This window comes from Dreissena polymorpha, chromosome 15 (assembly GCF_020536995.1).
Source record: "Dreissena polymorpha isolate Duluth1 chromosome 15, UMN_Dpol_1.0, whole genome shotgun sequence".
NCBI classification, from domain to species: Eukaryota; Metazoa; Mollusca; class Bivalvia; order Myida; family Dreissenidae; genus Dreissena; species Dreissena polymorpha.
The window spans coordinates 9,529,350-9,544,389 of record NC_068369.1 but is presented as its reverse complement, the minus strand read 5'-3'; the positions used below and the strand labels follow the sequence as shown (position 1 = coordinate 9,544,389).

Sequence of the window (15,040 nt, the reverse complement as noted above, 5' to 3'; positions counted from 1 at the left end):
TTCCGGAAATGCGCATGTCTTAGTAAGCATGTTATTGTCTGTGCTTTAAATAAGACAGGCAATAACCATGGAACCTTTGACCAAATAAGCACCTGCACATGCAGATTTCATTATTGCAGTGTCAGTCAAATCATGATTGAGCTTAAGTATTGTGCTGTGGATGCGGCCTGTGCAGTTCCGGGAGAAAGTCACTGTCTTGGGCATTGCGGTCTGATAAGCGCTATTGACAGCCTCACACTTTTGGGTGGAGGTCTGAAGTCTTGTGCTGGCAATGCTTTCTGGTCCAGGTACAAATTGAATGCTTGCTTAAAGCAGTGCTTCATCAGTTCTCTGGCAGATGTAATTTCGATTTGTTCTTGCCAGCAAACCCCGACAGGCTAAACTATGCTTAAAGCAGTATTTTCCACAGTAACCATTGTAGCATAAAATTATTTTTGACAATTAATTTATAATTTCCTTTATAATTAATGTGTATGTTTTGTTCGCTCTTTTTAACTCTGACATGCAATCTTGCTCGGATTGAAAGAGCAAACCTGTTTTGTTTAGAGCCAAGTCCCCAGTTCCTCGAGTTCCGGGTCAATCATAAGAAAGCCACAGTATGATGTCTCCTCTTTGTGTTTCATTATCTCAGTGTTGAACATAATGTCAAGTTTCAGGGGCCTATAACTTTTGTATTAATAGGTCTAGATGATCCTTGCCTGACTCCGGGTCTGTGTACTCACAGCTGGTAAATGTGATCCTGATAGTCACCCCAGGTAGTGGAATGAATGTACACTGAACTATAGAGGAATCACACCCAATTGACTTTCCTATCACGACATAAGCGTGACATTTCGCGTTGGAATTCCTTAGCAAACATGTTTTTGCTTGGGGACTCTGGGCATTTTTGCTACGACTTAAGCTTCTAACACTGGGTTTCAAAGAGATTTCTTAATAACATGTGGCTAACAGGACTTATGTTTAGGAGAGAGACTATCTGGATGTGCAACAAATGTCACCTTTCATTCTAAGCTGTTGAAGGAGCAATTAGCGCCTTTTTAAGTGTTACTTTTTGGTAGCAGGATTGTATCGGCTTGAAAGCTGCAAACTATGCCTCTCATCATCATTCCATGCATTCCTTTAATTGCAGTTTGTATGTTTAGATTGTCAGTGAAGCTATTAATAATAATTTTCTTGAAAAACATGATGTGTTATACTGTGAGTTTTTCATTGAAAAAAGGGCTTGAAATTAAAAACAATCTCCTTTTTCATCAAGAAAAGTACACGGAATCACAATTAATACATTCATTTGGGCCTTTTACTGATTGTGAATTTCGCATGCACTGAAGAAAGTTTCATGTAGATAGCACAAAGTTGTGTACCCTTACAGGTAACATTACATTAAATCATTATGTATCCCTCCGTGGTCGAAAGTAGTGCCTACATTGTATTTCTAAAGAGGTCCTTTTCTCTTCTTAAATAAAAGCCATTTAACAACATGAGACATGTTTTTGTGGTTATTTCTAATAATCTGTACGTGTCTGGAGGACTGTGATGCCTTGGATAGGAAGCTTATTTGAAAGAAGAACTTGGGGGAGGGTATATTGTAGAAAAAGCACGAAGAATGGTTTTAAACTTTTCAGTTTTATAATGGGACCCTACGGGTAACGGAATTAGTGTAATATAACCTAAATGAGGATAAGTTGAACTAAGGGAGGTAACTTGTAAATAAATCGATTTCGGATTGTGAGAAGGGTCTATTAATTGAGAGCTCGCTTACGAAGTGTATGTGTTTCTTGTATAAACTGTTAAATCACATGGATTAGTAAAATGTAAGTTGATTTAAATAAAGAAATACTTCTTAACATTTTCTTTAACTCCAAAATGAGGATAAATTTCTTAACAGTTTCACATATGAGGTCAAACGATTTAATTTCAATCTGTACATCAAGGTTTCCAGTTTAAGAAAAGTAAAAAATAATCAACCATTTACAAAGTGTACTGCTTATGCACATATCATTTATTATGGGCTACTCAATAATGATAATAATGATTCAAGTGACATACTTCGTACATAAAGAATGAACTCCTTTAAACGAATAAAAACTTCGTACTTTCGTTTTCATCATAAAAAAATGCAGAACAACATTAATGACTCAAGGGTATTTTGTAGTATTACCGGTATATGCTGTAGTAACATGATATTACATACGTTAACATCAACATGATGTTACAAGATACATTTTCTTTACATTCGCATAAATATCCTTCTTTCGTATAGTTTCATCGGGTGCCGGTCAACTTGTAAGTAAGTCAACTCGTACCTTGGTCAACACAAACTAATTTGGTCAACTAGTACGTGTTTGTCTGTAAACTCGTAGTTGTCGATGTAAAATCGTACCCGAAAAATAAATATACATAAAAAGGTGTAGTTTTGAATAGGATAATCAGTAAAATTCTTCTGTTCTCTAAATGTTTCCACTTGAATTATCTCAACGTACGCTTGTCACAATTAACATCTCTTTCACACTTGTGGTTGGTGTATTTCATGGTAATATATTTAGGTAAAAGGCGTAAAAGGTGCTATAAACCGCGAACGTTAAAGAATTGCCTATCATACTTTAATAAAAGTTCATTGGTATTTAAAATTTTATGTTTTACTTTCATGTTTGTCAGAAAACGGAAAATGGTGTGAAAGGTTTTGTATACAACGCACGTTAATTAATTGTGTTGCAAGATTTAATTAAGGTTGATTGGTCTTGTAATTAATCAGTTTTACTTAAATAATCAGGTATGACACGGAAGATCATCTTTCATATGAAATAATATCCGTTGTGTCAAGGAATTTTATATGATTTGAAATAAAGTGTTGTTTGTTACATGTGGTTATTTCATGATAGATGAAAGTTACTTAGCTATGTATATCAAGCGAGTGAATTTAAGGATCCTTTTCACGTTTTGGTAAATTGATAACTTTAAAAGAAGTTGTTTCAAATTCGCAAATTTTCGTTTTAGTTAAGATATTTGTGAGGAAACAGTAATACTGAACATTTACCATGCTTTAAAATAGCCATTATATGCATCTTTTGACGATTTAAAAACCTGAAAATCATAAAGCGTTGCAACGCAAAACGATTAGTTCTGTTGTTGACGTTATATTTTGAGAAACTACGATGATTTCTTATGTAAGGTATGAAATATGTATGAGCACGGATGGCCGAGTGGTCTAAATGGGTAGACGTTTACTCCAGGACTCCAGGGGTCAGTGGTACGAGCCCTGTGAGAGATACTTTTTTCTTTCTTAAATTGTATTCTTGATTTTTTACTGTAGCTTTTTAGATCCAATGTTTACATTTATAAAGCATTTTAAGACAAACTTCAATACATGCCAAAATCTGTGAAAAGGCCATTTTAAGTATAGGTCACATTCATGATCATAGATCATAATCCACATATATGTGCAAGTAACTACATGCGTAAACCTGAATACATGTGTGATTGTTGCTGTAATGGAATATCCGCGTATTTTGTGTTCCGCGATTGTAGGTCCAAGGCAACAAGCCATAGAATGTGACAGTTGCCAATAATGGCAACAAATAACATGCGACTCCGTATGTACTATGCATTGACTATATACTTAAGATTCTATTGAAGATGACTAAAAAATTAGTGATTGTCTTTCATAATCGTTTTTTAGTAAAATACTTTTCAAATAAATATATCCAGTTCAATAATTAAGTGGCGTACAATGTTGCAAGGATTTCGTGGTCGTCTTAAAGACAGCGATGTGGAAGGCAATACGCTACGTTTTGGGGGAAGATGCCAAGATACAATGCTGTGCATTCAATTTACCTAAAATGGATATTATCTTAAATGATCTTAAATAATCAGAAATGTGCCATACTTTCCAAATTAAGGAATGGCCGAATCTATTGGAAATGACATCAGCCAAATATTAAAATTGCAAATAAGTAAACTTGTATTAACTTTGTTATTGGTTATATGGTATTCACGTTTAAAAATGAAATAATTCTTACAACTACTGATAACTTAGCAGATGCATTGCACTAATACTATTTTTAATAAACTAAGTACAGATGTAATGAAAAAAAGCAAGTATATATGTCCCCGATGTATTATGACTCTAGCGGGAAAAGGGTTGGACATTTTAGTGACGATTTCCAATGTTTCATTAAGGACACCTCCATAACTCGAGAACTTTGATAACTCAAGCATTTCTGTCATCACGGTGCAATCTTAACTAAAATAATGTTAACTGTATCTTGTATCGTTCTATGATTTTACTTCATAATTTATTTCAGAAAATCGATAAAGAGCACAACACGTACACTGAAAATGCCGAAGGATTACAAATGCGAGGGTTTGGAAGACGTTCGAACAAATGAAAGTAACATAAACATGGTTGTTCAGTTGGTGTTTGACATTCTATCTGGGCGACTTTGGACATCACAATTCATAACAAATTCGCACTACATTGGTAATCATTTTATGTGGTGTTTTAAACGTCTTTTGATTTACCTAAACGGATATTATCTCTTATTATGTATTAAAACAGTCTCACTGCTGTAACCGTATCAAATATCCATAGTGACCTGCTTTACGTTCAATCACTGTAAAAGTTTCAAAACATGCACGAAGAAATGCTAATATTCTTAAACTGAAAACCTCCTTATGTGAATAAAAGCAGCGTTGCCACCAATTTGGAAATAGGGCAGGGTCCCTTTGGTTTGGACACAATCGCGTCGTTTTGACTAAATTGGGAAAGCTTACCAATACTTAAAAACATTTGCGAATAAAAGGGATTTCAATATTATAACTACTTATGATCAACTTTCAGATCTGGATGGGAGATTAACTAATTGTTGAGACCTATTTTTGCAAAGCTTTTATTAGGAATTTTAAAGGTTACATTTACGGAAAAATATGTACCCGAACACAATTTGAACGAAAAAAACACACACACTGATACGGACAATGTTATCACAAATTGTAATTGTGTGTATGTATGCTTCAATACTTATGTGTTATAACTCATGATAAAGAGCTTCATCATGTTTAGCTTCCCTGAGCCTGAAGTGCTCACTGTTAGCTATTTGTTCAAATTGTACCCATAGGATGGAGTCTGGAGACTGGTCATAAACCACAGAGGTAAGCGCCCTAGAATCATCATGATCCACTTATTGCGAATAGATGTTAAAAATATTATGTATCACTTCAACCCTATCAGGACAAAAAGTCATTACGCCGATGGAAGATGTATCTTCTAATCAACACTATGTTTCGATCAATAATACCTGTACCGTCGAAACTACCATTGCTGAACAGCCAACTATCAGCATAAATGACGAAGGTATGTCTTGATTTAACATAATATGTTTGAGCTATGGAAATCGACAAAATAAGTTATTATTACCAAATATTTGGTTAAATTGATAGTCACAAATGCAGAACGAACATTTTTATATGTGTTGTAATCATGCCCTGCGATGTAAAAATCTTAAGAAAACCTACCTGTCCATTTGTGGCCACAAAGTTAAATCTTTTTGCGGCGAAGATGGGAAGCCAGCATGGGTCATCTAGGTGACGAGCAGCCAAAGACGGCGCTTGATCATATCATTGGGGTCAAAATAGGCCTTGCCTGGGGTGTGGGGGATGAAATGGCTTAAATTCAATTTATATTTGGTTTGTGACATCATATTGTGGTTATTTACAAAAAAATGCTCAAATTGTACTCCTGTGTTCGAAAATGGTCATGACACACAACGGTGAGCGACATAGGGCTATCTTGACCGACCTATTTCGAATTGATGTTAACATATATTATCTATCACTTCTATCCTATCAGGACAAAGAATCATTACGACGATGGAAGATGTATCTACAAATCAACACTCTATTGTGATAAATAATACCTATACAGACAAAAACACCATTGCTGAATAGCCTACTATCCGCATAAACGACGAAGGTATGTTTGATTAAATATACTATTTTTGAGTTACGGAAATCAACAAAAGTTCATATTGCCAATTATTGTATTAAATATTGTTCATCACGATTTGATGCAGAACGAAAATTATCAAATATGTGTTGTGGTCATGTGCTACGCTGCGACATCGGTAGAAAACTTACCTGTCCGTTTGTTCCCACTGAGCTTACTCATTTTTGCGGCGGATGTGGGAAGCGAGCATTGGTCACCTCGGTGAGGAGCAATGCACCATACACGGCGCTAGTCCGGAAAGCTTGACAATAAGCTATTCTACAAATAATATTAATGTATGCTGCGTTAGTTGTTTGATTTCGTCCTTGACAGAAGAAGACACAATACCATCCGGTCAAGATTATTCTGATAGTACTGCACAGAAAAGAGATCTAGAACTTCATGAAGAAACAGTCCTTCGGCCAAATATCAACAATCATTCGGAAACAATTTATGAAAGACGTATTCAATACAAATTGGAAAAGGCTGTTGATGTTATGGACCAGAGATAAGATGATTCACTCTTAACCATTTCACAAGAAGGAAGGGCCATTATTCAAGATTTGAACAAACACAAGAGTGTTAAGTTAAAGAACAAAGGTGAGTATATTTATATAAAAAGCAAGTTTAATTGGTACAGCCATCATCATATACAGTTCGTTCCTAATGTTTAGTTTTAGTCATGTATACAGTCTGTTTTGTACGTTTTTAAGATAACAATAACTACCTTTGACAAAGAACTCTACATATTTGTTTTTAATCACATGCTTGGGAGAGAATATGTGCATTCTGGACTCAGCTAGACGGTCTGTCCGTCCGGCTGATTGTCTGTCAGAGTTTTGTCCGATTGTGGCAACTAAAAGAAAGATATTCAATGTATTTGCGAAAACATACATTGTTTACCTCGCTCGGGCTTTTATGAGACAGAACGATGCACATAAGATGCACACATTGTTTTTCTGGTCAACAACGTTATCAAGACATTCGCATAAAAGTTAGCATTAAAAAAGTCATAACATTGATTCAATGCGTCAGTATTTGTATAATATTTAAACTAATAAAGTGTCATTGTTACTGTATTCGGTAAACGAATTGCTTTATAGAAGAGGCTTTAAAAATATTATTCATAATGCCAGAGCTCTAGATAAGAGGCGTATCTGCGTATTTACGCATTGAAAAAAATTAAAAAACGCATTAAAAATCGGCCCAGTACGTAACAAAACGCTTTACAAATCTTGGTACGTATTTTAAATCGATTAAAGTGCAATAACAATAATCCAGTTAAGTTTTTAGTGTAAGGTAACCTTTGAATCAAAAGTAAGTCAATCAAAATAAGCTTGTAATAAAAATGGCGGCCCATTAAGCTTGTGGATCGAAAAGGGACGTTTTAAGCAACTTGCGGGAATATTTTTAAAAGAAAGTCTGTTCATATCGTCTTTTTAAATATATTCTGTTTGCAGTTAAAAATATAAATAACAAATAATAATACTATTTCTAGATTAAACACGCCTTTTACTTTTTCCGTTTTCTATGGAAATAGAAAATTCCCCTAAATATTCCTAACCCTTTATGGCTGAAACAAAGGAGTAAAATACGCATTGACAATAATATCAGGGGGTGAAATACCCTTTAGACGAAATCCTTATCTGCCGCTCTGCATAATGCATATAACCTCTACAGGCCACAATCATCGCCTATGAAGCTTGGTCAGAAAATTTGTCCCTATGATATCTCAACTGAATTTAAAACTGGATCTTGTTGGGTTAAAAACAAGGTTAAATGGTCAAATTAAATAAAGCTTGTTAATTCTCTGGAAGTCATATAGTCTTAACACTTGCCTGGACATTTTTCTTATTATATTTTGGCTGAATTGGAAGTCAAAGTAATATTAATGTGTGTTTTCAAGATACGATTTTGGAGTGCTGAAGATTACTGATAAACTAATAAGAGCAACATGATGTAGGACAAATCCTTGGCTTTATAGTCATTCTTAAAGAAGCACGATTCTGCTTCAATTGAAAACCCATGGTTTAAATGGCATAAATCTATTCTCGAGCTAACCATCTGGAATTTGTTCTACTTCAGCACGATAAGATGATAGATGAAACGTACATTGTTTTTCCTTATCATAACCCACTAACACGAAACTAACACAGTTTAGACGTAATATTTGTGTTGTATTGCTTATCAGTATTTCTGATAACTTTAACTGATTAGTGTTCATCATGTTTAATATAAAGGGTACACACTGAATAGGTTTTTTTTAACAGCAAAGAAGTATTCCGTGTTGTAGAATGAGTCATGTGGAGACATAGATCAAGACACTTAATTGAATAATGTTTAAGATTACTGACAATTATGTCACACAGTCAAAACAAATACTTATCAAGTTTAAGTTACTAACCCACACTTAGTGGACCCCTGAAATGTTGGTGTACAGTACAGCACAAACATAATGGTTGAGGCTAACCCGAATTATTTAAGGAACTTGTTTACAATTTGGCAAAGTGACACATTTTCTCTAATATTATTCATTCATAGATTCAATAAAAAGTATGCATTTTATCAAAATAAGCTAAATAACACAACTGTTTCAAAAAAAGTATTTGAAATATATGTTTGCCTCTGATGATCTTCAATCAAAATCAGACAATTAATAACAATGTGTAATGGTGTTCATCTACAATTGAGCAAAAACGTGTACTACTACTACTACCAACATTAATACCACCACCATGTTCAAAGCATGCGTATTGTAGTTTTTGCCTCCAGAGGTGTCCGTTTGGAACCCCAACGTAGGCTTATTTTTGTTCCATATCGTTCAATGTTGTTATAGTTATTTAAAGCTATTATAAATATAAAAGTTTTGTTAGCTAATTAAGTTTATTAATTTCTTCAATAATTATGTCAATTAAGTTCATTCAACATATTCAAGCACTTAAGTATTATAGAAGGCATGTTACCTTTACCGTTTATACAAGCTGCAGAAACATGACGAAGTCTCTGATAATAACTCGATTAGTATTACAAGTTTGGTCTAAGCAAGATTATTATTGGCATCTTCCTCTCACGTAAATAAGAGAAATCACAAACATATATAAATGCAATTAGTCTATGCACTAAATGTGTTTGTTGCAAATTCTTAGGTGATATCAATTCACAATCGTTACAAAATAAGAAGGCTAATAATAAACGTTTTGCACAATATTTAACTGTCTGAAATAATTTAATTTGTTGTTGTTGTTGCTTTATACAATGCACACAATGGTTTTCGTTTGTAATCAGGTGTCAGTGAATACGGGGAAACTTTATATGCGGATGACCGGACTACGAGGTTTATGTTGGAGCAAGACGACGTAATAAGTGGGAGTCCGGAACTAAGTAGTGACTGGTATGACGATGTAACGGTAAGAAAGTCGTGAATATTACAATTATCAGACACCGAGCTTTCAACAATTTTTGTGTAGATAAATAACATACATACGTCAAAACTGTTCTCGCAATGATATTAAGGCCGTGTTTAAAACTTGGTCGCATGAGGTAACAAGGCCACTAGGTGAATTGTGCGTCATCAACATTTACCATGGGAACACCAAAAGCAACATTTATTGTGATATCTTCATGAAAATTGGTCAGAACAATTCTCGCAATGATATTGTTGCCGTGTTCAAAACTGGGTCACATGAGGTGAAACAAACCTAAAATCTTGATCAGAACATTTTTCTTAAATGATAGCTCGGCTGAGTTCATTGAAAAACATAGCCGCAAGTGGGCGGGACAGTTGTCTCTATCAGTACTGAATCCTATTGAAAACTCAAGAAGTCACATTTTTAGTCAAATCTTAATGAAACTTTGAGTTTTTCTAATGATATTTCATTAGAATTTGAATATGCTTTCAGTTCGTTGAAAAATGTTTCCACGTTTAATGTTGTTTATTTGAACATGTGTTGTAATGATAACAGATGTCTAAAATAGCCGTCGGAGGATTGGGCAGTTTTGCTTATTAGTCTATAGTGAAATCTTGTAATTACTCTGCAAGTTATATTGTTATTCCAATCTCTGTTGAACTTGGTCAGAACTTTTGTCCTAACGCTATCTTGGCTGTTTTCACGTGAGGTAACGCTTGGTAACTAGGAAAACCAAGGGAATTCGGATGTGAACACTTGTACTCATGATATATCAATCGAGTTTGAAACTGGGTCATCTTAGGTAATACACTTGTTCAATAGGTCAAATTTAAAAAAGCATGTTAATACTCTAAGTAACCCTTTAAGTCAAATCTTCATGAAATTTCGTCTCACATGCGATCATATGATATCTAGGCTGAGTACGAAAAAGGTTCCAGACCTGTTTGACAAGGGAGACGTTAGTTTAGTTTAGTGTGTAATGTTGACTGAAGTTTTTAATACTTGTTGAAGGGCATCTTTCTGAATGTTATTAAAACCATTAAATGGATACTTTGATAGTGTGATGTTGAAGTTTTTTTCTGTGATGATAATGATGATGACTGCCGTATAACAGAGCTATTTTTGTTATGTGGATAAAACATATTTACGATCTTTCTTACACCTAGTTTTAATGACACATTTCTTGAGAAACGTCACCAAGTTAATTGTGTAATGTCTTTTATAGCTGGACAATAGTTCTTTATAACTTTAAAACATATTCCCTGTTTTTAGCTCGGCTGTTTTCGGAGAAAACCCGAGATATCGTCATAATCAGCTCGTCGTGTCGTGTCTTTCTGCCGTCCGACGTCCGCCGTGCTAAAACCTTAGCTCTAAAATCACCTACAACTGCTTCCACCTACAACTTTGAAACTTCATATGTAGATGCACCTTGATGAGTTCTATCCATTTTTGGGTCACTATGTCAAAGGTCAATGTCACTGTGACCTCAAAAAAGAATCTGACCAGCTTTGATTTACTGTGAAACCGTTATTATTCGTCAGACTTTAATTTTCGTCTTTTTCGTCCTTCGACCGATGGACGAATTCAATATCCTAACGAACAATCATGTCACATATTTGAAACAAATAAGACTGAATTACCGTAGTCATGAGGCATTTAAATCCAGCGTAATCCACGCATATACACAGGGCTCGAAATTAACACTCGCACACTCGCAAAATGCGAGTAAAAAAAAGATTGCAAGGTAAGCTATAAGCCACTAGTATTTTTTGCAAGTAAAGAAATAGTGAAAATTATATTGCTAAATGCGTTCGACGGCATGATCGCTAAACCGTAGGTCAATTTTTTGAACGTCCAAATGCCCATATGCGGAAGCGCGAACCTTGTTTGTAGACTGGTGTATTTATAGTACAGTCGACTATTCACACTCAAGTTAAATCCGGTTTTGACACAAAGGGGTGTACATTATACAGTGTACTGACAACTGACATTTCCTGAAAAATGCGAATGCAATAAGGCTGTATCAAATGCGTCGACTTCGTTTAGGTAGAATAGTGTTGATTAGCGCTAATTGTTAACAACTTTATTACCCATTGTGTGTATTGTGTTTTTCAGGGGTGTTGCAGATTATACAGCCAACACGCGGCGAATCCGGATTAAAGACAATACTATTAAACGCAATTAAAATATGACGATGTGTGATCAACACCTGACTGAAATATATTCTGCGCTTTTATTACAAATTAATAAAGAACATATTGATTTGTATTTGGTTGTTTGGTTTTAACTGCATCTACTATTTTTGTATATATACATAAAACCCCGTACCTTCGTTGATTAAAACACTCGTTAACGGTTATTCAGTCCTACTTATCCGCTAATCATAACATAGAACGTGTCAATGACATAAAACAATAAGGGACAGTAACTATCATCTGAAATAACAGACTTGTTAATTGGTATATGCCAAACAAGGCCCACCTCCTGCAAGTGACTACCAAGTGTCACCCCTCTTTCCCCAGCACGATTTTTTCGCAACCGCGTATTACATGAATTACAAATATTACAAACAAATCGGACGCTTTTTTTCAAAACCAGAAATGGACGAATTTAAGTGCTGACGAAATAGTCATTTTTTTTAAGGGACGAAAATTCGCGCTGACGAAAATAAATGGTTTCACAGTATTCAAAACTGCACCCGCAGCCGAGCGTTGGCACCAGTTATGCGGTGCTCTTGTTAAATATATTACCGATACTGACAAAATAAGAACACTAAACTTAAATGTGTAAAATTCGATTAGCGCATAACGATTTTGGTTTGATGTTTTTATTTTCTGTCTGTATTCGTTTTTTGAAAACGATCATTTTTGAAGTGCGTTTGATTTGTGATTAATAATGGCGTGCATGAAAACTGTTACTGCTGTATTTCTCTGAATTCCTTATTTTTAAAACAGGTAAGTTCCTTCCGGTCTTAGGTGAGCGCTCATTACCTTCTTGTTACTATATTATGTTTGAGTGTTGATGTTTTGTGATTTAGGATTAAAGGTTGTATAAAATAGATGAACACAAATGCTCGTGGACTCCAACGTTAATCGTTTCAAATGTATTTTGATGTATTTCTTGTATTATATAATACTAGTCGACGGTAACAAATATTACTCTTCGGTTGTTTACGAGTATTTTTATTAATAGTTGGTCCCAATGAAATACCATGTTCCTGCGTCATTTACAAACATTCAGCTAAATTTGATTTGAATTTTCAGAACTCGCAGACCTTTATCACGGAACTGTTCATTATGTGTGTTATGCATGTGTGATCTTTTTAGTCAAGAAAAACAACTTTTAAGTGTATTTTCAGATAACAGATGAAGTGATTGCTGAATTTGAGAAATTTAAGGAACAATCTGGATACAACGAAGTAATGAAGAAACTTGATAAATCAAATAGTAAATGGAAACAACCGACTATCAATATTGCAGTTACCGGCGAAACAGGAACTGGAAAATCAACGTTAATAAATTCTTTACGAGGTTTGAAATATAACAATGATGGAGCAGCAAAGACAGGGTGTACAGAAACAACAACTAAGGTGACATGTTATCAACACCCAGAATACCCGTTCCTGAATGTTTGGGATCTCCCTGGTGTTGGAACACCAAATTTCACGCGCGACAAATATTTTTAAATGGTCAATTTCAAGGATTATGATTTTCTGCTGCTTGTTTCGAATTCGCGTTTTAAAGAAAACGATTTGTGGCTGGCCAAAGAAATCGTGAAAACAACACAAAACATAAATTTGTTTTTCATTAGATCAAAATTTGACAACGATTTGTACAATTTCAAACAGGAACTACGGCATGATTTAAAACCAGAAAAAACCTGCTCTAAAATTAGAAAAGACGTTGTGATGGATATTATTTACAATCTTGGAAAAGGGGGAATTAAAGATGCAAGGGTGTTCTTGATAAATAGTCACAGAACGGATACGTTTGATTTTGAGAAGCTTCAAATGTCTTTTATCCAAACTGTGTCCGATTTGAAACGCGATGCAATGATACTTTCATTGACCACACACAGCAAAGAAATACTTGAAAGAAAAGTTGATGTTTTAAGGAAACATATTCCTACGATTGCACATAGTGCAGGGTTAGCAGCATCGCTTTCCAAAACCGAAAGCGACGAAAGACCTGAGATAACGTTGTTACTAAATGAAGCGCGTCTATACGCAATACAACTTGGGATCAACATAGAATCATTGAATACCGTCGCCAAGAATTTTAGAATGGATGTAAGTGTCATTAAAAAAGCAGTGAACATGCAATCACCTGCTCTTTTGTCATCTGAAAGAAGTTTTCTACAATATTACAAGACATTTGACGATTGTTATCGGCAGTCTCCTGATAAAATATCGTCGGGCGATTTAGGACGCAATGTGCAAAGTCAGTGTAAAACTGTATTGAAAAACATCCTAGATATGTGTATATCGGAGAGTAACAAACTGCATTTACAAATTGCAGATTTGTCAGAACTGGAATCGGCTTAATTCAGTTGATTTCAAACAGCCTTGCTATGTGTCATGATTCACTTGGTAGTAAAAATACCTCACTCTTAGACCCATGCATGCACTTTCACACATGTTTGCATACACAGATACGAAATGAGATGACATTTCCTCTATTTCTCAAATTATTCCTCCAAATATTATAACATGTAAACAATTTTTCAACATGTTACGGAAAACGTTTCCATTTATACATGCAGATAAGATTTATATCATGTTTGGTCGATATTGAAGTTCTATATACCCTTAATCGATATTTACGTATTTTAGCATGCACAAATTATTACTCGTCGGACTTGGTCTTAAAATAGATGTGATAAAAATTTTATATTAGAAAAACAAAATGTACATATTATCCATAAATTTTATTAGAAAATATGGCGCATACGGCTGTGTATTTTACCGAATATTTTAATGGCCCGTGTATAATATTTTTACACAATTTGAAAACATATGGTAGTATTGTTATGGACAATCAAATCAAATATCTGTAAACTCATTTATTCGGGTATTTGTTAGATATATATTGATATTCGACTTGTACTTTCAACAGATCGAATTAAAACATTTTAATGTTTGCTTCTTGTTCCATTTCCACGTGTCATGATCAACTTGATGCTTACAATCTCAACATGGTGTCAACACTTGCTGGCACACACATTGTATAATTAACTTTGTTGCTGTTATTGTTGTGAACTAAATACGTGTCTGCCCGTAAGTATAACAATTGGTGCTTTCGATTAAACTATACTTGAAAAGTGTGGTTTAAATGATGTGTGATACAACCAATAAGATGGAGATGTTCATATATTTATGAGTAATTTTAAAATCAGAGTTTCATATTTATTTATTCAAAGATGGAATTATGAACTAACTGTATCATGATGAACGTGTAAGCAGAATTAATGTACTGATGTCAAATAAAATGTTAATAATAATTTAATGATATAATTTATACTATAGAAAAGTTACCATGCCCTGCGTCTGTGCAAATAGACTCTGAGTTTACATCGGTAAATGGCATAAGCCAACAGCAATTACTGACAATGAAATTAAATGGAATCTTGTAAACGATTAACATCATTTCACCAT

At 34.5% G+C, this 15,040-nt stretch overlaps 1 long non-coding RNA gene across 3 annotated transcripts; it reads left to right on the top strand.

Annotated features, from left to right (window-relative positions):
• Nucleotides 1-1,695: 1,695 nt before the first annotated feature.
• On the top strand, nucleotides 1,696-14,526 carry LOC127860680 (uncharacterized). Of its 3 annotated transcripts, none has more exons than XR_008039888.1 (7): nucleotides 1,696-1,764; nucleotides 4,302-4,477; nucleotides 5,228-5,350; nucleotides 5,846-5,968; nucleotides 6,314-6,580; nucleotides 9,266-9,387; nucleotides 12,746-14,526. It is a non-coding gene; the product is annotated as an uncharacterized LOC127860680 (long non-coding RNA). The 3 variants fall into 3 exon arrangements; XR_008039887.1 differs by having other exon boundaries at nucleotides 1,696-1,811; XR_008039889.1 differs by lacking the exon at nucleotides 4,302-4,477 and having other exon boundaries at nucleotides 1,697-1,811.
• Nucleotides 14,527-15,040: the final 514 nt, after the last annotated feature.